At 36.7% G+C, this 23,427-nt stretch overlaps 1 long non-coding RNA gene across 1 annotated transcript in view; it reads left to right on the forward strand.

Annotated features, from left to right (window-relative positions):
- Positions 1-23,214, forward strand: part of LOC100581371 — a 74,943-nt gene extending 51,729 nt beyond the window's left edge. Inside the window, exon 4 of the long non-coding RNA XR_121776.2 lies at positions 21,897-23,214. This is a non-coding gene — a long non-coding RNA (uncharacterized LOC100581371). The remainder of the gene's footprint in view (positions 1-21,896) is intronic.
- The last annotated feature ends 213 nt before the right edge of the window (positions 23,215-23,427 follow it).

Below are 23,427 nucleotides of genomic sequence, written 5' to 3' on the forward strand. Positions count from 1 at the left end.
GTACCTCAGGTAAACAAAGGCCTCTCCAGGTTGAATACTCATTTGCAGACTGAGAGAAAGGGCTTTATTAAGTGAATGTAGGCTTTTATATCAATGAGTTTAAATACTGAGTCACTTGACACAATTACATAGTCATTCTGGAAATGGATATTTAAGCTATGCATATTTGGGTGGGTTTTTATTAAAACAGATTCGTCTTTATGAACAGTAAGTTGATGTTTGTGCATTTTTCATACATTCTGAAGTTATTAATAATTGCGGCATTAAATAGTATAATAGAAATGATTGTCCTTGATCGCAGGTCTTTGTCGAAGATATAGACACGAAATTAAGAATCTGACATGTACTATACTGTTTCTCAAAGAGGAAAATAAAAAACATGCTTATTTGACATTATATGAATAGTATATTACGAAGTATTAGAATATTAAAAACATTTTTTTTCCTGAAGCAGTTTATAAGAAATCTTGACACCATCCCATTTGTGGACAATTTAGCAGGATTTGAGTGTGATCTTTAAATGCATTACTTTCAGTTTCCTAAGTTGAAATATATTGCAGTAGAAGTATGTTGTGTATAAATTAGTAAGCCTATGTGATTGCTGGGACTCAAAATATTTAGACAGTTACAGGTACTCGGTAGTCCAGAGAGGTTTCCCCGGAATCAGTGAGATCCTAGAGTTTACATGAAACCCTAGGACTTTATGAAATCCATACTATTCTCTGAAATCACAAGCAAAAAATCAAGTGAGTGCATCTTCATGTGTATCATTCTGCAGAAAGAATATACAGTTTTCATCAGATTTTTCCAAGATATTTATAATGTGAAATTTGGCACTTTGGGGCTCAAATAGGTGTATTTAATTGCCAGAAGTAATCTGGCATTTCATTCATTAATTCATTCAGAAATAATTATTGAGTGGATACTATGCATCAGACACTGTTTTAGATACTGGAGAACCAGCAGGAGACAAAACAGTACCTGTCTTCATGAAGTTTACAGGCAAGTAGGGGGAGATAAATATGAAAGAAATTAGTAAATGTATTACATATCTGAATATGTCAGATAGTTTTAAATGCCACAAACTGATTAATAAAAAAACAAGACTCTATAATCTTCTGCCTAAAAGAGACACACATAAGGACACCTAAGACCCAAAGTAAAGAGGTGGAAAAAGATCTATCAAGCAAATGGAAAACCAGTGAGAAGGGGTAAATACTCTTATAGAAGACAGAACAAAATTTAAGCCAACAACAGTATAAAGAAAAAAGAAAAGAACATTATATGTTGATAAAGTGTTCAATACAATAAGAAGATTTAATTATCTTAAATATATACACACCCAACACTTAACACTTAATGTTTTAAGCATCCAGATTCATAAAACAAATACTATTAGGCCTAAGAAAATAAACCGACAGCAATACAATAATAGTTAAGGACTTCAACACCCCTCTGACAACACTAGATAGGTCAGAGAGTCAACGAAAAAACTCTGGACATAAACTGGACTCTAGGCCAAATGGAACTAATAGATATTTACAGAACATTCTATGCAAGAACAACAGAACATACACGTTTTTCATCTGCATATGGAACATTCTCCAAAATTGACCATCTGCTTAGCCATAAAGTAAATTTCTGTAAATTCAAAAAAATCAAAATCATGTCAAATATCTTCTTAGACCACAGTGGAATAAAATTAGAAATCAGTACTAAGAGGAAATCTTAAAGTTACACGAGTATATGAAAACTAAACAACTTTTTCTTGAATGACTTTTGGGTAAACAATGACATCAAGGCAGAAATAAGAAAATTTTCCAAAATGAGTGAAAATAGAGACACAACACAGCAAAATCTCTGGGATATAGCAAAAGGAGTCCTAAAAAAAGTTTATAGCATTAAATGCCTACATCAAAAAGACAGAAAGATCTCAATTAACAACCTAATGTCACAACTCAAAGTAAAACAAGAACAAATCAAACCGAAAGCTAGCAGGAGAAAAGAAATAACAAAGATCAGACTAGAACCAAATGAGACCGAGACTGACAAAATGATAAAGACGATGAACAAAACAAAAAGCTGTTTCTTTAAATGGATAAACAGAATTGATAGACCACTAGCTAGTTTAACGATGAGGAAAAGAGAAGATTCAAATACGTAGAATCAGGAATGATAAAGGCAACATTAAAATAGGTACCACAGAAATGCAAAAGATTATCATAGATTACTAGGACCATCACTATAGACACAAACTGGAAAACCTAGGGGAAGTGGATAGATTCCTGCAACCATACAACCTCCCAAAATTGAACCAGGAAGAAAAAGAAATCCTTAACAGACCAATAAGGTGGAATGAAAGTAATTCAGTAATAAAAAATCTTCCAACAAGTAAAGTCCCAGGATCAGATGGGTTCACAGGCATATTTTACCAGACATACAAAGAAAGGCTGATACTAATCTTATTGAAATTATTCCAAAAAATAAAGTAGGACGTATTCCTCTCTAACTTATTTCATGGAACCACTATTACCCTGATAACAAAATCAGACAAGAACATAACAGAAAAAGAAAACTACAGGCCAAAATTCCTGATAAGCACAGATGCAAAAGTCCTCAACAAAATAATAGCAAACTGAATCCAACAGCACGTTAAATAGATAATTCATCATGATCAAATGGGTTTTCTTCCAGGAATGCAAAGGTGGTTCAACATTCACAAATCAATAAATGTGATTCACCACATATACAGAATTAAAAATAAAAACCATAGATCATCTCAACTGATGCAGAAAAAAAGCATTCATCTAAATCCAGCATACCTTCATGATAAAACCCTGAACAAAGTAGGCATTGAAGGAATGTGCCTTAATATAATAAGAGACATATATGACAAACCCACAGCTGACATTATACTGAACAGGGAAAAGTTGAAAGGATTCTCCCTAAGAATTGGAGCAAGACAAGGATATCCCCTTTAATCATTTCTATTCAACATAGAACTGGAAGTCCTAGCCAAAGCAATTAGGTAAGAGAAAGAAATAAAAGTCATCCTATTTGGAAAAGAGGAAGTCACATTATTTCTGTTCATTGATAACAGAATCTTATTATATGTAGAAAACCCAAAAGATTCTTCCAAGACTCCTTGACTTGATAAACAACTTCAGTAAAGTTTCACAATACAAAAATCAATGTAAAAAATTAGTAGCAATTTTATACACTAGTAACATTCAAGCTGAGAACCGAATCAAGAAGTCAATTCCTACAATAGATACAAAAATGAGTAAATAAAATACATACGTATATATTTAACTGAGGAGGTGAAAGATCTCTATAAGAGGAACTATAAAACACTCATGAAAGAAATAATAGATGACACAAATGAATGTAAAAACATCCCATGTTCATGGATTTAAAAAATTAACGTAGTTGAAATGATCATACTACCCAAAGCAGTCTACAGATTTGATGCAATTTCTATTAATTGCATTCCGGCTGTTATTAAAAAGTCATGAAGCAATAGATATTGTTGTGGATGCAGAAAAAAGGGTTTGCTTATACACTTTTGGTGGGAATGTAAATTAGTAAAACATCTATGCAAAACAGTATGGAGATTTCTCAAAAAACTAAAAATAGAACTACCCTTCAACCCAGCAACCCCACTACTGGATATATACCCAAAGGAAAAGAAATTGGTATATAAAAAAGACACCTACATTTGTATGTTTATCATAGCACTAATAGCAATAGCAAAGTTATAGAATCAACCTAAGTGTACATCAATGGTTGAATGAATAAAGAAAATGTGGTATATATACACCATGGAACAATATGCAGCCATGAAAAAGAATGAAATCATGTCCTTTGCAGCAACATGGATGGAGCTGGAGGCCATTATCCTACGTGAACTAACTCCAAAGCAGAAAATCAAATATTGCTCATTCTAACTTATAAGTGGGAGCTAAACACTAGGTGCACATGAATGTAATGATGGAAACAATAGACGCTGGGAACTCCAAAAGCAGGCAGGGTGGGAGAGACATGAGGGTTGAAAAATTGCCTGTTGGGTACAATGGTCACTATTTGGGTGATGAGTACAATAGAACTCCAAACCCCCATTATGCAAAACATCCATGTAACAAATCTGCACATATACTCCCTGAATCTAAAAAACAACAAAAATTTATAAAATAGAAAAAATGAGCTAACTAAATAAATAAATGCCGCAGTTTGAAGGGTGATAAAATGGACAGGTGTGCATGTGTAGTGGAAAATTGTGAGGGAGACTGCTATTTTATAAAGAGAGATCAAGAAAACTCCCTAGTCATGTAACCTTTGAGCAAAGACCTGTAAGAAGTGAATTTTGTGGATAGATATGTGATTGATTGTATATTGACTAAAATGGCTGTGACTTCCCTTCATCTTGACTTAACTTTAGACAGGTTTTTTTCTGAGTATAGGCCCTTGGCCTCCCTTTTCTTCAGGCATTTCCTTTAGAAATTTTGCAATCTTAAATACCTTCTCTATTTCTTTGAAACGTAAATTTTCTACAACCCAGGAATGTCTCTCCAAAAGACCTGGACACCTTTTCTTTTAAATGTAATAAGCTAGAAACACAGGGCCCTTATCTCCCAGTCTCTGTGAAAGGGAAAGGGGGCAAAAAATGACAATTAGCAAACACAGATGGTCTACTGGCATTGACCAACCTCCTGGCTAACTTTCTCCAGTATTTTTGCACTATCTCACACCTGAGCTTAAAATCTCTCCTACTTTTTGTTTCAACCTACCTCTCCTTTTGCAATAGACTTGATCCTTATTGCGATAGTTTTGAGTAAAGTTTTTCTTTTTCTTTTCTGGAGATGGGGCCTGGCTCTGCTGCACCCAGGCTGGAAGGCAGTGGCATGAACATGACTGCTATCGCCTCAACCTCCCTCCCATCACAGCCTCCCAAGTAACTGGGACCACAGGTGAATGCCACCATGCCTGGCTAGTTTTGTGTTTTTTTTTTCTTTCTGAAGAGACAGCGTCTCACCCTGTTGCCCAGGCTGCTCTTGAACTCCTGGGCTCAAGTGATCCTTCTACCTCAGCCTCCCAAAGTTCTAGAATTACAGGTGGAAGCCACTGCACTGAGCCGAATAGTTTTCCTTGCCTAATGAATCACTCCAGAGCATTTTTTTCCTTCACAGTTTAGAGTATGAGAGAAAGAGAAAAGTGAAAATGGCCCCAGGAAATGTGACCTGAGCAATTTAAAGGAAATAGGTGTCGCTGATTCAGAAAAGCAAAATAGTTTTGGAAGGAAGAAGAAAATAAATGAAGTCACCTTTGCAGCTGTTACATTTGAGTTATATATTAGATATCTAAGAGGAGAGGTAAAGTGACTAGTTGAAAATAAGAATCTGCAGTTCAAAAAGGGTACTGAATGGAAATATGAATTTTTGCAAGTGTCAGTATAGGCATAGTATTTACATCCAGAGGGTGAAATGAAAGTCAGTGGGTTTTGCCAAAAAGAGGAAAGAGGTCTGATGATTAAGCCCTGGAAAAGTTCATTATTATAAGATGATAGGAGATCAGAAAAGTAAAATAACCAGGTATAGTAAATAAGATGAAAGGATAACAAGGAGAATAGTGTCCTGGAAGCCAAATGACAGGGTACTACAAGAACAAGTGATCAACTGTGTGGAAGGCACAGATAGGTTGAATTAAGATAAAAATTATGAATGCAGGACTTGATTTATCAAAATGGACATTGCAGGGACTTTGACCAGAGCTTTTTGTTGGAATGGTGAGACAAAAGCCTAATCTTGGTGGGTTCCAGAGTGAAGAAAGAAGAGGAAATGGAGACAATGAGTACACACAACTATTTTGAAGCTTTTCCGTAAATGGAAGCAGAGATATGGTATAGTGGTTGAAGAGGAATATGAAGTTGAAAAGAATTTCCCTCCCTCCCTCCTTCCCTCCCTCCCTCCCTCCGTCCCTCTCTCCCTCTCTCTATCCCTCTCTCCCTCACTCCCTCCTTCCTTCCTTCTTTCTTTCCTTCCTTCCATCCTTCCTTCCTTCCTCTCTTTCTTTCACTTTCATTCTTTCTTTTCTTTCTTTCTCTCTTGATATAAAATATTATAGTATGTTTGTGTGCTGATGGGGGATTTAGTAAAATGAGGGATTTAATGTGATTAGAGAAAAATTTATGTCTACTAAAGGAGGAGTTCATCCTAAACAAAGTCATGGGCTATACGTGGTGGCTCACACCTGTAATCCCTGCACTTTGGGAGGCTGAGGCAGGTGGATCACCTGAGGTCAGGAGTTTGAGACTAGTCTGGCCAACATGATGAAACCCCATCACTACTAAAAATACAAAAAAATAGCTGGGTGTGGTGGCACGCACCTGTAATCCCACCTACTCGGGAGGCTGAGGCAGAAGAATTGCTTGAACCTGGGAGGTGGAGGTTGCAGTGAGCCAAAATCACGCCAGTGCACTCCAACCAGAACAACAAGAGTGAAACTCCATCTCAAAAAAATAAATAGATAAATAATAAATAAATAAAAGTCATGGACAGTTTATTCTTGCTGAGAAGAAACAAGGCAGAGTATATTAGCTGTATTTGGTTTGGTTGGTAAATGTAATGTTGGAAATATGCAGAAATTAAGTTTCTCAGAAATGTTAAGACACATTATCCTCAATTGAGTTTGAGGGAATCAGAGGAACTATTAAAAGTTTGAAGAGATCGAGGAATGTATGAGGTAATTATCACATTTAGCTGTTGAGATGCAAGATTGAGTAGATTAATCAAGATTGGAATTCTGCCAAGTGGGCACAATAATGGGAGTAGGCAGGGCAGTTGAGGGTTAATATGATATACAAGAAAGTCATTTTAGTAGTGGGTCATTAATACCAACTAATTAAGGAAGGAAGTAAAAACAAAAGGAGGGATGAGAAATAATAAAAAGTTGGTAAGACAATTAACTAACCCTAGATCCAGTGGGAATGAAGGACTGTATGAGCTAGAATGTGCGAAGGTAGGGGTTGGAATGATAGGGGTGGTGACAAGAGAATGGCGTGCTTGAAACTGAGAGAACGGAAGGGTACATTTCTTGGTATTGAGAAGATGTAAGTTGTGTCTATGGGGACATATTGCTGAGGTAGGGTAGGCAACAGGCTGTTAGAGGAGAGAAGGTCAAGAAGCTAAAAAGTCTTGGTATTTTGAATTCCCTCATATCCTTATTCAGAAGTCATCTTCTTAGTGATACTTTTTCTGACCACTCTTAAAATTTCAAACCCTCCTCACCCCACCCCCAAACGTATACATTGCATAGCTATGTTTCTTGGTTTATCTTTTTCTTCTTCTCAGCCCTTATCATTATCTGAAATTCTATATATTTTTACTTTTTGGTTTTATTTATTATCTATCTCCTCCACTCGAATGCCATTTCCTTAAAAGCAGTGATTTTGTTTTTTGCTTTCCTGCTCTATCTCCCACCTTGAAATTAGGGCCTGACAAATTTGAGGCACTCAATAAATATTTGACTTATAAATGAAGGGACAAGTTATTGAAAAGATTGTTTTTATGAATCTTAAAATAATCAAAGATTGTAGAGCTGCAGTATTTAAGAGAAATGACCGTGAATAGGGGACTAAAATTTTTACAGAATGAAGGCAAGTGGACCAAGGTGCTGCAAATCTATTACGAAGGACAGGAGATATATTCAGTGATATATATAGTGATATATTCTGATTGTATAAGCTTAAAATCCAGGGATTTCAGGGAGTAGGGGAAGACAGTAATCTGAAAGTAGCTATAAGAAGCAAGGAAGACATTTGCCATACCTCCATGGTCATGGTGACAAAAAAAGTGAAGGAGACAATGCTCTGATGAAAAGAATGTCTTAGGGAAAGAGGTAAGTTTCAGATAGAGTCAGAAGGATGAAAGAACAATAAAAGAAAAATATATAAGCAAATACAATCATCCCTCAGTATCTATTTTGTGAGAATATTACTATTTTTCCTTCGTAGAGCAATTTAGAAAGCATAAAATGATTTGACTTTTGCAAAAAAATGTAGAGGAGAAAAACAGGACTCAGTGAGGTTTAATTAATTGCCCAATATTCCCTGACTAGAAAATGGTAGGCTCAAGACTTGATGTTCTTTTCATTACATCTAAACCAGGAAGCAGATACTGTAGGTACTGTGCTAATTTAGGTATAAATATAGTTTCTTGGAAGTCTTGGATTAGGAGGTAGTAAAATTAAATAAAGCATGGTATGATGGTTAATATTGAGTGTCAACTTGATTTAATTGAAGGATGCAAAGTAGTGTTCCTGGGTGTGTCTATAAGGGTGTTACCAAAGGAGATAAACATTTGAGTCAGTGAACCGGGAGAGGCAGACCCACCCTCAGTGTGGGTGGTCACCATCTAATCATCTGTCAGTGTGGCTAGAATAAAGCAGGCAGAAAAAGGTGGAAGGAGCTGACTTGCTGAGTCTTCTGGTCTTCATCTTTCACCTACACTGGATGCTTCCTGCCCTCGAACATCAGACTCCAAGTTCTTCAACTTTTGGACTCCTGGAGTTATGCCAGTAGTTTGCCAGGGGCTCTTGGGCCTTTGGCCATAGACTGAAGGCTGCACAGTTGGCTTCCCTGCCCTTGAGGTTTGGGACTCGGACTGGCTTCCTTGCTCCTCAGTTTGTAGATGGCCTATTGTGGGACTTCACTTTGTGATTGTGTGAGTCAATTCTTAATAAACTCCCCTTCATATATACACACATCCTATTAATTCTGTTCCCTTAAGAGAACTCTGACTAGTACATGTGTGTTGTGTAGTTGGCTAATATTAAGATGAGTCAAAGGGGGACATTTTTTTCAGGGATAAAATTGCTCTGTGTTTGAAAATAAAAATTCCAAGTTTTAGACTTTTTTTTTTTTTTTTGGAATGGATTGGTACCTCTCTGTTGTCCCCAGAACACTTGGCTAAAGGTACAGGAGAGTAGGTGCTGCCCAACCTCCTCTTTATATTTCATCTCTCCTTTTCTAGGGCAGAGGAAAGGGATAGTAATATCACATCTTCACCCCTTACATTCTTCCTTAGAATTTGGACATTTCCCTCATGCCTAGAAATGCTAAGGATTTACACTCATAGTTCCCTAAAATTAAGATTTTTACCTGTGCCTATTTATTTACAACATGCTTAGACATTTGTTATAGTATCTCATTAACTAATATATGAGAGGGATATATGTAGAAGTTATTTTTTTTTTGAGTTTCCAATTTTGTTAAAAGGAATAGTTATAATTATTCTATGTACGTGTATAAATGTTATATATAATTTATAGATAATAGGCTTAATTAAACAAGGTTATTTATGCTTTAATGATGGAGTTTTTTCTCTTTTCTGCCCTGCATTGGCTTGCAAAATTATGCAATGTTACCTTCCACGCTTTAAATTTTGCAAACACTGTTCATCTCACAGAATTAGTTAAAGTCTTTCCAGATGTGGATTTGATTAATAGAAGCTTACTAACTGTGGCTAATTACTGATAATGATAGTATCGCAAGGCAACTTCCTCTCCAAAGTCACCTTGGTCTTTCCTCATTGCTAGAATAGAAAGAAACCCCACAGCCATCCCTCCCCCAATCAAAATGGAAACAAAATAATATTTAAACTTTAATTTGGGTGACAATTAATACAGCTGATATAATACTAGCCTTTTAGTATAAAACAAGTGATCATTTATAGATATGTGAGAAGTTCAGCCCTCCAGACTGGTTTCACAGTGTGGATAGATGAGTCACGCCGAACTAATGTCTGGATATTCAGAGTGATGGGCAATGACCTATTCTTCTTTATCTCCTTTGAACCAGATTTCCCTTTTTATTGTTTCTATCACCTAGAAACAGAGGAACAGAACCAGTGTGGTAATGATCCAAGCTGAAATGAATGTGTCTTTCCCTGTCCTACTCATTTTCTAAAGAGGTAAAGCCCTCTAGTATTGTTGACTGTTCCCCCTGGCTTCCCTCTTCCAAAGCCACATACTGCTTCTCAGTAAAGTGCCATCAAAAGTGAATTTCTCTAAAGATATGAAAATAGACAGTAATTAATTGAATAACAACTTGGAGATGCCTTATTTATCTTCGATTAGAATAGATAACAAAACAATATAGACAAAGACAATAAGATTTAAAAAGAAGTTGAGTTAATATCCCACACTGCCTCTTGTACAGATTTTTAAATATAGCAGAAATTCATGCATATGTGTAAGAGTCCATTGGTCAACTTGTGTTCTGACCAAGTGGACGTATGAGAAAGCATTAAAAATTATGGTCATCCAATTCTTCTTTGTCTGTTTGAGTCATTTCAATCAGTGTAAGAAATGTTTTGTATTATGAAATTATGAAAATGTAAGAAATAGGTTTCAAGCTTCTTTTGATACACTGGAATGGAAAATAGAATGACTATCTGCAGAAGAGCTAGAGAAACAAGGCAGTGGAAGATCTTGGAAGAGTGAGTGCTTTGCAATAAACAGAGATGATCTTTAAAAACAAAATATAAATCCTGTATTTGTGCCCAGTTTGTGATGATTTCATTTGTAAAGATATTATGATTATTAAGACGCAAAAGATGATGCCAACATCTTGAAATAAATCATTTAATTTGGACAGATTCTATATTATTTCTTGCTATTCATATAGCTTATAACATTCATTCAGTTTATTTTAGTAAAGTGATCTTGTATTGTAGATTTGCATATGGGGTGCTATAGAGGAGGTTCTGGAAGGGCAAGGAGAAGAAGGAATGTTTTGGGTTTATGAGACTGCTAAGCTGTAAGAATAGCACCAATGAATTGAGCAAAAAGCAAACACGGGTGACAAGCCACATATTTTATACTTTATTCTTGTAAAATTGACAGCAGTAATGCTGATATTAGTAAATACCAACATTAGATTGCAGATGTATAAAATTGTTAATTGAGTTTCACAAAATTCAAAGCATTATATTATGAAATACTTATGTTGTAGAGTGTAACCTATATATTTTAAGCCTCATCATCCTAAAAGTATAATACAAGAAACAATTTTTGCAATATATATGATTATGGCATTACTCCCCTTTAAGCTTTATTGCCAGAAATTAGATTGCCAATGTATGCCCAGTTATCTGGGGGTTAGGGAGAATTCCCAGTGCGCTTATTCATGGAAACGCTATATATTGGGTTCTCTTGCCTTTTATTGCTGTGTTTTGCTGCTGCCTTTGCTATGACCTACTATTAATAGATTTCTATTACTGGGTACAACAGTTCTTCACTGATAGCTATTGCTGGAATTTCCAATATGGTCTTAGGGAAAGGAGACAGCTCTTTCACTAGTTATTCTTCCTAAAATATGGTATAGGTGCTTTAAATTTTCCATAGCACAAAATAGATCACACTGTAACTTTAAACAAGACTCAGGGATAATGGATGTGAAGTGTGGTGTAGAGAAACTTTCATCACCTATTAAAAGTGGCCACACTTAAAAGAACTATTTTCCATAGGGGAAACATCCACACAGATTTCGATGTCCCCAAAGGAACTATCACTGGAGTCTTGAAATACATTTTTTTGAAGTGTGGATTATTTATTTTTTTATTTTTTTATTTTTTTGAGATGGAGTCTCGCTCTGTCGCCCAGGCTGGAGTGCAGTGGCGCAATCTCGGCTCACTGCAAGCTCCGCCTCCCGGGTTCACGCCATTCTCTTGCCTCAGCCTCTCCGAGTAGCTGGGACTACAGGCGCCCGCCACCACGCCCGGCTAATTTTTTGTGTTTTTAGTAGAGACGGGGTTTCACTGTGTTAGCCAGGATGGTCTCGATCCCCTGACCTCGTGATCCGCCCACCTCGGCCTCCCAAAGTGCTGGGATTACAAGCGTGAGCCACCGCGCCCGGCAGGATTATTTATTTTTAACTAATTATCTTGGGTAACATATCACCCATCCATTTCAGATTGCATTGCATTTATCCTTGACTAGTTTCTTTACAGACAGAGTCTACATGACCCTTCTGCAGTCTTTTCCAACTAGGCATTACAACTAGGAAAGACCTTCTCGCAGAACACATTCTACCATGCAATGACATCCAATTATTTATGGAGTCAGAACAGACTAAATTCAGATTTCAAAGAGAGACATTCCTCCATAACAAAGGGTATACATTGTTAGTTAGTGAGCCATATCCACTCAGCAGACATATTCTATTTAACTCACACAGGTTTAAAATTATGAATTACTTGCCAACATTTAAATGATGGGATATTTTGTATAAATGTCTAGAACATTAGCTTCTTTTGAAAAACTAAAATATATGGCAATCTTAAAGTCATATTTCTGCATGATCATAATCTGTTGAGGCAAAGTAAATGTTACCCCTTCGACATAGCATAAACTCTTGGGTTACCTCAAGCCCCACCTGGCTCACTTCACTCATTTACTTTATCAGCCTTCTCTCTGAAGGCATTTGAGATTCAGTCCCTGCTCCCAAATCCGCAAGGGTGTAAGTACACTAAGATATAGTTAATTTAGATTCCTAAATAAAACACTACCCTTCTTGATCCGGAATGGTGCTTTTTTGCTAATTTTAAGACATACATATAGATAGGTATTTTACGAAAACTATGGGCAAGCATTTGACTTAAATTCACGTCTAACAATTTGCATGAATCTTCTCCAAAAGTGTAATTTACTTTAAAATTAAATTTCAGTCTTCATCCTTGAAGTTCATAGCTCTTTGTAAACTTTAAATGGCATTTTTGCCAATGTCAACAAATCTCAATCGCCAGTCTTCATTCCAGTAATGCATTAGGAGATTAAAGGTCTATCTTCTTACGGTGAGACTGGAAAGACCAAGCCAGTGTGTGCCCCATCATCATAGCACAGGACTAGTGGAAACTGGAGCAAACCATAGAACAATCTGCCTTGTGGTACAAATGGGCTGACTTTTTAAACAAAGAAAACTTTGAAGAAATAATGCAAAAAGCATCAGTTACTTCAGTTTCAGCTTCCATAACATGTTTATGTGTACTGAAATGATGGACCTGCATCAGATTTCTAGACACACATGTCTGTATCTCCTCTCTCTTCTGGTTCTTCTAGGACATTAAGAATTTATTGAAATAAATATATATGAACATTAAAAATGTTCATTCTCAGTGAGCTTTCATCACTTAAAACATATTCATTCATTCACTCAGTTTCTCATTCATACAGACATTCAACAAATACCTATTAAGCCCATAGTCAGAGTTGGTTGTTAAGCCTATAAAGGTAATTTGCCTGCAGGACTCAATAGTCCATTTGGAGGATCTCTCACATACAAACCTTAATAATTCAATGTAATAAATGTTAAACACTGTTCAAAGACAGAAAGAGAGTGAGACACTAGGGGAGAACCTAAACCTGGATGATTGATTACCTAGGAAATAGCATTTAAAATGACATTTAAAGGATGAGTATGAGTTTTCTGGTCAGAAAACAGGTACGGGGTTTGAGGATGGTGCAGAGGGGATTCCTAATCAGAAAACAAAAAGGCAAAGAAAACATGGAGGCCTAAAAGAATATGGCTTCTTCCAAGAATTAGACTCAATTTTGCAGTATAATGTATCAGGAAATTACGTTAAATGAGCTTAACTAATTAGACAGGAGTTGCTAAAATGTTCAATCAAACTTCACAAAATCAGGCCAACTGGGGGATGGCTGTGTAAATGTTTTTTAATCCCATATAGTTTTCTTTCTTTCACTAATTTGAATTGCCTGCAAGCAAAAAGTTTTCAAATAAAGGTCCTGTTAGGCCTATTTTAATTTCCAGATAGCATTCAATACTTTACGAAGAATTAATTTGTTAACAAGTTAAAAAGGTAGGTTTTTCCAACTCTGCCCTCTTACTTAGATAACTCCTTTTCATATGTAGGGCAAGGGTTGCAGGGCAAAATTGTCAGTCCAACCCAGGTCAAATGATTACACATCTCAAATTAATTGCTGCTGAGCTAATGAGGCTGTATTGGCTTTGTAGTGGACTAGACAGGAATTCAAAAGAGTTGACAATAGAGAAAAATTGGAGTCCATTTAGAAAATTCTTAAGAGAATTTAGATCAGTGCCTCTTAAACTTTACTGCATATATGAATCACCTGGGAATTTGTTAGTAATACAGATTCTGTGTTCTCAGTATGCCTGGGTTTAATTTTATTATTATGAACTGTTCATAAACTCCTAGGTGAGGCTGATGGTTTTGGTCCATGGACCACACTGCCAGTAGGAAAAGTAGAATATTTCCTGATCCTTAGAATTAAGAGAAATAAGAAATCTTAGAAAAATCCCAATATGTCAATGCCATATATCTTTATAGTAATCAGCCTTTATCTACTTAAAATGGAAGAGAAGAAAATTTAAGTCTTCAAGAGTAAATCACAACATTAAAAAAAAATCTGCTTCTGGATACTTATGTTTACAAATAAGCTAAGTAATTTGCTCATATAGGATGACCAACCACCTCAGTTTGCCCGGAGGATTGTCCTCATATTAACACTGAAAGTCTCATGACCCAGAAATCCCTCAGTCCTGGACAAATGGCCACCCTTCATAAGGCACATGTTGCATTTAGAGAGTTTTCATGGTCTATTCGAAGGGTCATCTTATTGTCTATGAAAACATTATTTTAAAAAATTAAAATGCTGTATTTGGAATCAATTTGTTTTGTAATTTGAAAGAAGAAAGGACGGATATTCATCTCTTTTATGACAATGTGACCTAAAACTTACTTGCTGAGACAAGCAGTTAACTATGTGACTTTTCTTACTCGTTCAGTTCTTAAAAACTTGAGCTAAAGAGAAAATACTGATTTAACATAGAAAGTGAACTTAATTTTTGACTTTATATCTATTTGTCTTTGTTTTACCTTGTCTACTTCTCAATTTTTTCACATTGTTTTCTGATATATTATTTTAATTATTCAAAATATTAATGGAACAGAATATCTTCTTTTAAGTTATGAATGCAATCAATTTTGAGTCTTTAATTGTAATTTTTTTCCATGAAGTCTTTTAATTTAGCCTAATATAATGGCACATCAACCAGTAATAGGTACATTAAATTGAGTCATGATGCTCATATACACATTTTATGACACAATCAAATATCTTAATGCATTAATTCATATCAATCAGTTAATAAAATCAAATAGGAAACATTTCTCTTTGCTGCTAACTGTACTTATCCCGTTTACTGGATGAGAAGTCTAAAAAATCTCAACAACTTGATTCTCAGGACTTTTTTCCTTAGATGTCTGGGACTTGGCTATTACTCTAGGTTTTACTAAGTTTATTGGCTGGTGGATAAACTAAGAAGCTGCCCCAAATTCTACTTTATGCTTCAGGTTTTCATGAAGTGAAACCATTCTTGTCAAATTAGTAACACACGGAATCATGTAAATATTGTGCCAAATCTGATGGAAAAAGTGGTAATGGCTCCCCAGAGATACCTTAGATCTTGTCTATCATTGGCACACCATTAGGAAGTTATTACTTCTGGTGCATTAAATGGTGACCCAGAGTCTTAGAAAAGTTAAAAAGTGAATGGACAAAAGCAAATTATTAGATCAATTAATTAGTTTTTTTTTGTTTACTATTTTTAGGCTGGAACTGTAGTGGATATTATTTGAGATAACTTAATATACTATATATTATCTTATTTTAAAAAGTCAAATACTATTTAGTAAAGCATGATTAATATACCTGAAACAATTAGAAAGCAATTAAATACTCATCTACAAAGAACTATCTATAAGCTTAATAGGATTTTATGTTTAATATGTTGCTCTTTTTTCTATTTTTCTTCTTCATCTTCTGTTCTTTTCTTTTCTTTAGACCTCGTATGTGTTTCATGCTAAGCAGAGTATAGTGCATTCTGCTTTACTCAGATAACTAATTCAAAGTAGCTTAAGGAGAGAAGGTGATTCATTGAAAGGACACTGGAGTGTATAACAATACTGAAAGAAGAGTTGACTAAATAAACTGCAGGAAGAGCAAGGGTTCCACTGGGCCTCAAGAATGAGATGATAAAGCAGACAGGCCATGACTGTAATCCCAGCATTTTGGGAGGCCAAGGTGGGAGAATTGCTTGAAGTTCTAGAAGAGCTTGGGCAACATAGCAAGACCCCTATCTCTACAAAAAAAAAAAATAGCAGGGCATAGTAGTGTGCACCTATAGTCCTACCTACTCAGGAAGCTGAGGTGGGAGGATTGCTTGAGTCCAGGAGCTCGAGGTTACAGTGAGCTATAATCATGCTACTGCGCCCTAGCCTGGATGACAGAACAAGACCCTGTCCCTAAAAGAATAAAAATAAAATGATAGGGAACTGAATTTCATCAGGACTTTCTCTCTCCTTCTCTCCATGCCAGCTCTCTTCTGTCCTACTGCAGACCATCTTCCTCCATATGATAGGTAACATTGCTGCTGACAGCTCTTCATTTTACGTTTCATGGGTACCACACCAGATGCTACTTTCTTTCCCTATTTGAATGCAAAACATTGCAAAAAAGAATTCAAACTAGCCTAACAGGGCAGGTAGTTCCCATACCCACATTGATAATATAGGATCAAGTTGCCTGAGTAATATACAAGTATAACAATACCCAGCAGAAATGATGGTGTGGAAGGAGGATGGCTCTCATAGAAAGGGAACACTATTCCTGGAAAAACAAAAAGGAGCTGAGCGGTTGTAACATAAAAGTCCACCATGTACACAATTCTCATGTAATCCTTTCAAAACTTTTAAAAGCAAATATTTTTATTTTATTAAAGATTATTATTTTCACCTTTTCTTTTTTCTTTTTTGAGACAGAGTTTCGCTCTTGTTGCCCAGAATGGAGTGCAATGGCACGATCTTGGCTCACCACAACCTCTACCTTCTGGGTTCAAGCGATTCTCCCGCCTCAGCCTCCCGAATAGCTGGGATTACAGGCATGCACCCCCACGCCCAGCTAATTCTGTATTTTTAGCAGAGACGGGGTTTCACCATGTTGGTCAGGCTGGTCTCGAACTCCCGACCTCAGATGATCCACCCGCCTCTGCCTCCCAAAGTGCTGGATTACAGGCGTGAGCCACCGTGCCTGGCTATTTTCATTTTATACGTTTGAAAATTTTTTTCTTCCACACATGATACTCTGCTGACTTTCTGTACATAAGGTACAATATGACTGGTAATTTCACCAGTTTAGCTTTATCTTTGACTCTATTAGAGCTACAAATCCTTCCACAAATGGCTAAATACTGAGGACATCTTGAATAGAATTTGGAGACCCCTACCTCACTTGAACTCTAAAACCTGCCTGTGTCTTTCATTTGTTCCTCCTACTTTGAAATTTGACCTTGACCTCTGCCCCAAATCATCGTCTCAGTTTGGGTCCCTCACATATAGATGTGCAGGCTGTCAACTGCCCAACTGGTAGAATGCCATTCTCCAAATGAATGGAGGCCCCTGGGGTGGTAAAATGTGGAGGATCCTTCTCAGACTTGTGCATCATTCTAACCATTTCTACTGTACTAGGCCTTTCCAGCCTATTACATTTTTCAGTCTCCTCTCTTCCATTGTCCAGACTAACTACTTCCAAAGGTGAGATATTTCTCTTGTCCTCCTCAGAAAGATGGGTATTTTATATAATAAGATGAATTAATTGGACATGAAGACATACAGGATTTCTTGCCTCCTACACAGTGGACTCTGAAAGCCAAGATGGAATCCTCTAACATCACCTTCCCAATTATTTAACTGCACCATCTAATTGTGGCCACCTGGTTAAACGGACATCTTTTTCTTGCCTTTGCCTAACCATGGCTCAGCTGTGTAGACTACGTGTTTGCTATCACTTAGGGCTTGCCATAAATACTATCCTCAAGCTCCAGCTAAGGAACTAGTGAATTATCATGTGTGTGGAAGGGCCTAGCACATACACATTAATGACAACAATGACATTTAGAAATGGGTCATTTTCCCCTTTCTCAATAAAGATAGTCTTTGTGGATTTAAATCATGAATGCTGTTTTTTTCCCCTCAGCATTATGTTACCATAAAAATATTGAAGTGTAACAAATGATTTGCTTATCTATTACTACTAATGAAATGGTTGGAAAGAGCTTAGAAACAGTTTTCTGCTTTTATTTAGCTGAAAAAAAACAGGTTCTATAGCTTCCTTTTATGCAAATGAAGATGGCTACTCTTTTTGCAGACGTTATTATAGAAGGATATCATTGATCATGTCCTCAGGGTAATAAATAATTACTCTACTAACGTATTGCTCTGAAAGAAACTGACATGAAGTAGTTTCAAATTAACCACTGCTAATTGCATGCATTGTTTCATACTTATTACTGCAATCTGATTAACATGCTACTGAATAGAACTGGCAGGAAAGGTTCTTTCTGCTCTATTTTAACTTGTTTTAGCTAAAAACTTGGCTAAATGTGAAATTTACAGAGTTAGAAGGTTAAATCTAGTGCTGAGGAAAACAGGATCATTGTGGTATAATGAGCTTGACCACTGCCAGAATTTTTATTTTATGAATTTATGTTTGAGAAATTGACATATTTTTTAGGTTTCCAATAGGAAAAAATGTCCTTTATTACATGCACAATCGATTATAGATTAAAACACTAAATCTCTGATATGAAGTTTCTTCAGTAAACTCTTCAGCATAAGAAAAACAGTGCCGCTTTTCAATGTAAAATGAAATCTGTAAGAATAAAAACATCTCAATTTTGGCCTTGTTACTAAATTTGCCATAAAAAATCTAAATTACTATAAAATGGAACTTTAAAAATGGTGTATATTTGCTGTTATAATTGTTATTCCTACTTATCTTCCCAAGATAAATGGGATGATATAGAAAGACAAGTGAAATTGTTATGCTTATAAATGTAGTTAATCAGTTACACTAGTGAGCATTTTTATCATAGCTATCCTGTGCCTCTGTCCTAAGTTCAAGGGCAAATTATATACTGAAAATGATATTTTGATAAAAGTTGCAAATCTACATTTTATGTACCTTTATTATGCACTTATGCATCAGTCTCCATGCAGCAAATGCACACGTTGTTCTATGCGGTTTACAGTTACTAACTCATTTAATTTAAAATGACCCGATGGTGCTATTAATATCCCTATTTTAATAGATGAGAAAACTGAGGCACAGAGAGGCTAAGTAATTTTCTCAAGGTTTCAGAGCTAATATTTAATACATGGTGGAGCTAGAATTCAAGCCCATGGTGTCTGGCTCTAAAAACCATGCACTTAGGACCGGGCGCAGTGGCTCATGCCTGTAATCCCAGCACTTTGGGAGGCCGAGGCGGGTGGATACCTGAGGTCAGGAGTTTGAGACCAGCCTGACCAACATGGAGAAACCCTGTCTCTGCTAAAAATACAAAGTTAGCTGGGCATGTTGGCGCATGCCTGTAATCCCAGCTACTCGGGAGGCCGAGGCAGGAGAATCACTTGAACCCAGGAGGCGGAGGTTGTGGTGAGCTGAGATCACACCATTGCACTCCAGCCTGGGCAACAAGAGCGAAACTCTCTCTCAAAAAAAAAAAAAACAAAAAACAAAAACAAAACAAAACAAAAACCATGCTCATTACTGATATACTATGCTGTCTCAGCATATGGACCTGGAAGATGCATTATATTGGTAGATACGGTAAAATGTATGTTTTTGGAGGGTGGCATTGAAACTGATTCTTATGTTGTCATAACTTTGAAATGTTGGCCTGAGCTCTGATTTATAGCTGATACTGTTCCCCAGCTGCACACAGCTGATCTGTCTATGGCCTTCGGGTCCTTCCTTGGAACCCTATGTCCGTCCTCTATTCTATGGCCCAGAGTTTACTCAGCACCCTGAACCCTAGAATTTCACTTATAATTACTGGTTGGCTGTAGCCTCCTCATACTGGCCTGGGCTGTACACGTGTCTTTCCAGCTCTGAGTTTAATGACCTCACATTGGTGGCTTGGAATCAGCCAGGCAAAAGTCTTTACAGCATGGAAACCAGCAAATGCCTTCTCCCCTGTCCCTTGCCCCATCACTTTGGCAATCTGGTTACACAACACTGCCTATGATCTACTACCATTCATATTCCAGGATGGGCGTACCCTGAACATAGAGGTTTTCATATATTTTTACTGTATGTCCCCATATGGCATTATAATGTTAACATTCATGGGTCTAAGCCCTTCCTGGACACCAAAGAAGAACAAAAAAATGGCAGAATCTCAGCAATACAGCAGCAGCGGCAAAATATGATATGTGCTTTCCCTTACAATTCTGCATTTATTGCAAACATTACTAATCACTCGTGACATGACAGAGCCTGGCCCCAGACCCAGAATCCTCATCAACATAGCACTCTAAAGTCTCGACAGCCACTGCCAACCACTCAGATTTGGTACATGAGATGAAATTATGTACTGTCCCTCTTAGAATCAGAAATTCTCATTTCTCCCTAGGATATTCCCACTCTGTATTATTTATAACGCTTCCCTAAGTTATAGAAAGATTTCTAAAAATGATGACCATGAAAGAAAACTTGTTAAGTTGTCCCCAAAATTTAAATATTTAGAGCATAAGATCCATCCTCTATTCTGGCTGATAAAATCAGTTATGCAATACTCTACAAAGTACTTCGGCATTTGTAATTTTGCTAAGGACTCCATGCTCATGTATTGATATTCATCCATAATTAAATATATATGTTTGATGTCAATATTCCTTTGTTAGTCAATGGAAATATATGAGTTCATTGTTCATGGAAACCAGCTCAATGGAAATATTCTTTGACTTGGTGATTAAAAGAAAGGAACTTTGTCTTACTACAGATGTCAAAATTGTATCATTAAAACATTTTCTGAATATAGAACAGAGTAAGAAAAAGTTTAAAATGTTACTTATTATTTTTTCATCCTCCTCTTTTCTACTTCAAGCTCAAATTTTTAGAAACAATTCCCTTACTTTGTTCTAGTTTCAAAAAGAGAATTGCAGGGATATATGGAGATACATTTATAGAGTTTGAGTAGTTTAGAGGTATGTTTAAAGGGGAGCATTAATCTATCAATACAGTGAAAAAGCATCTATAAGTGATGAGATTGTATGGCCTATATCTGGTATAAATAAGCCCCCTTAATATCTACATATATAGCGAAGACTACTCATAATCTCAAGAGATTACTATCCAGACATGTGAAAATGGTATATCCACTTGCAATTCCCAAATAACATGAAGATGCATAAATGCAAACTGAGAGGTTTACAACAATAGCTGTCAGAGGAAAACCTGAGCTAACTGGTGAAAGTTGTTAGAGGCAAGGTTCTGAAGCATGAATGAGAACTGGATGAATGAGAAATAAGAATAGAGGAAATGTGAGAAGGCCTGCATGAGCAAAGGCTCCAAAGAAGGATGGTGCAAATCTTATTTAATGGAAAAGCACATCAGAATAGAGGCATTTGCAATGAGGGTAGTGGTCATAAAGAGTAGGTGACTTTGAATGTCGAAACAAAAGAATTGGTTTTTATTTAGAATTGTGTATCGTTTCAGTCTATGAGGCCATTATATTTTTATCTCATGTTTTATAGGCAAAAGTATACTAATCTTTATATGAACCCTTGCAGAGCAAGGGTAAGCTTCTTATCTAATGTTACAGGAGCTGTGAAACAAGCACAGGATTAAGACTTAGAAAGCGTGGATTTGAATTCTGGGGCTGCCGCTTACTAATGGATGATATTTGCATGTTGCTTAACCTCTCTGAATCTTAGTTTCTTTATGAAGATCATAATACATGGCTGTTGAGATTGGACAGCAGAGATAGTCAGGATTAATCATGCTTCTTTCTTCCACTCCAGTTTTGAAACCAATGGAGAGATCAACACAAGCTTTGGAGAGGAGATCAAAATATCTGCTTCACTGGCAGGAGTTTTGGATTGCTGAACAAGGTTCAGATCTGTGGCATAATCAGGCTTCCTAATCCTGAACCAAAGTGGTTGTTGTATCCGGTAGTTGCCACCTGAGAGCTGACTGATCTGTTTCAAGCATATGTGAGATGCCTTCTGGAAAGGCCCGGAAACATATAGCTAATGGGATGAGGCATTTCAAGGTTGAACTTTAGCAAGAGCAAGTGGGATAAAGGGCAAAAAGCAGCACATTCCTTTCAAAATGTCCCCATTTTAAACTGCAGGCTAGAGTAGACAATGGAAATATGTGACACATAAAGAAACTGGTGAGATTATTAAGCAGAGGGCCTTGTGGGGAGCATTAAAGTGTGGGCAAGAAAAATTTCTCAGACATGGTGATTCTAGAATTGAAAAATCATAGACTCTTTCTCTTCTCTGTCCTTTAAGAGCTTCCAGATGAATTCTTGGATCTGGCTACTGAGCAAATATATGAATAATAACCTAGGATCAGCTGGGTATAAGAGGTTTCCACCAGAGGTCCACGAAAACCAATGTTTTTAAGCATCTATTGGGCAACTACCATAAACAATCAGCAAGATGTTTAAACAGTTGATTCTGCTGGCAGCCCAGCCAGTTTTTAACTATCATGAAAACTGGCCTGGGGGTACAGTCTGAGATTATTCCAGCCCTGGTTTTACACCGCCAGAAATTCCCTTTCTGTTACAAATTTCTACCCCAGCGAGGTTTGCGTATTTTTGACATTTTCACTGTGCATCAGTGAATCAGCTAGCCTACAGGCCAAGGAGAGGGGAAAAAAATCCCAAATAAAACTCAACCCAGTTAGGATGTCTTCATCTATTTTTCAGTGGGGAAAAATACAGCTGGACTCAGTGACTTCAGTCAAAAGCAAACATTACTAGTTGCTTCATTTTTCTAATTTTTATTTTTGACTCTCAAGTTTTGGAGGGCGTAATAAAGACATAGCTTCAGCAACGTCACTTAGAAGATTGAGTTCGTTATTTTGCAAAACTTGGGTAGTGACACTTCTGCAAAATGCACAAGCACATGAGCAGAGAGATGTGTGAATTCAGGAAAGCAGCCAAATGCACATCAGAGCTGAGGAATGTCACAGTGAAATGAAGAAAACTTGTAAACACCTATCAGTATTTTTAGGTAGAGAATGTTCTAACATATTGCCAATGGGTGCTGCCTGTGTGTTCCTTCCCCTAAGCTTGAAACTCAACTGATATTAAAGGTGATTTGAAAACAATGAAAAATGACAGATTTATTAATCTAGATGGTGTGTGTGTGAGAGAGAGAGAGAGTGTGTGTGTGTGTGTGTGTGCGTGTGAACATGCACATGATGTGTGACTGCTGCATGTACAGACTGTGCATTTTTACTGTGGGCCTTGCACAGACGAGGGAGCCCTCTACTGATTGGAAATTGTACTAGATGTAAACTATAGAGGGATGCTTTCAGTGC

Source organism: Nomascus leucogenys, chromosome 9 (genome assembly GCF_006542625.1).
Source record: "Nomascus leucogenys isolate Asia chromosome 9, Asia_NLE_v1, whole genome shotgun sequence".
NCBI lineage: Eukaryota > Metazoa > Chordata > Mammalia > Primates > Hylobatidae > Nomascus > Nomascus leucogenys.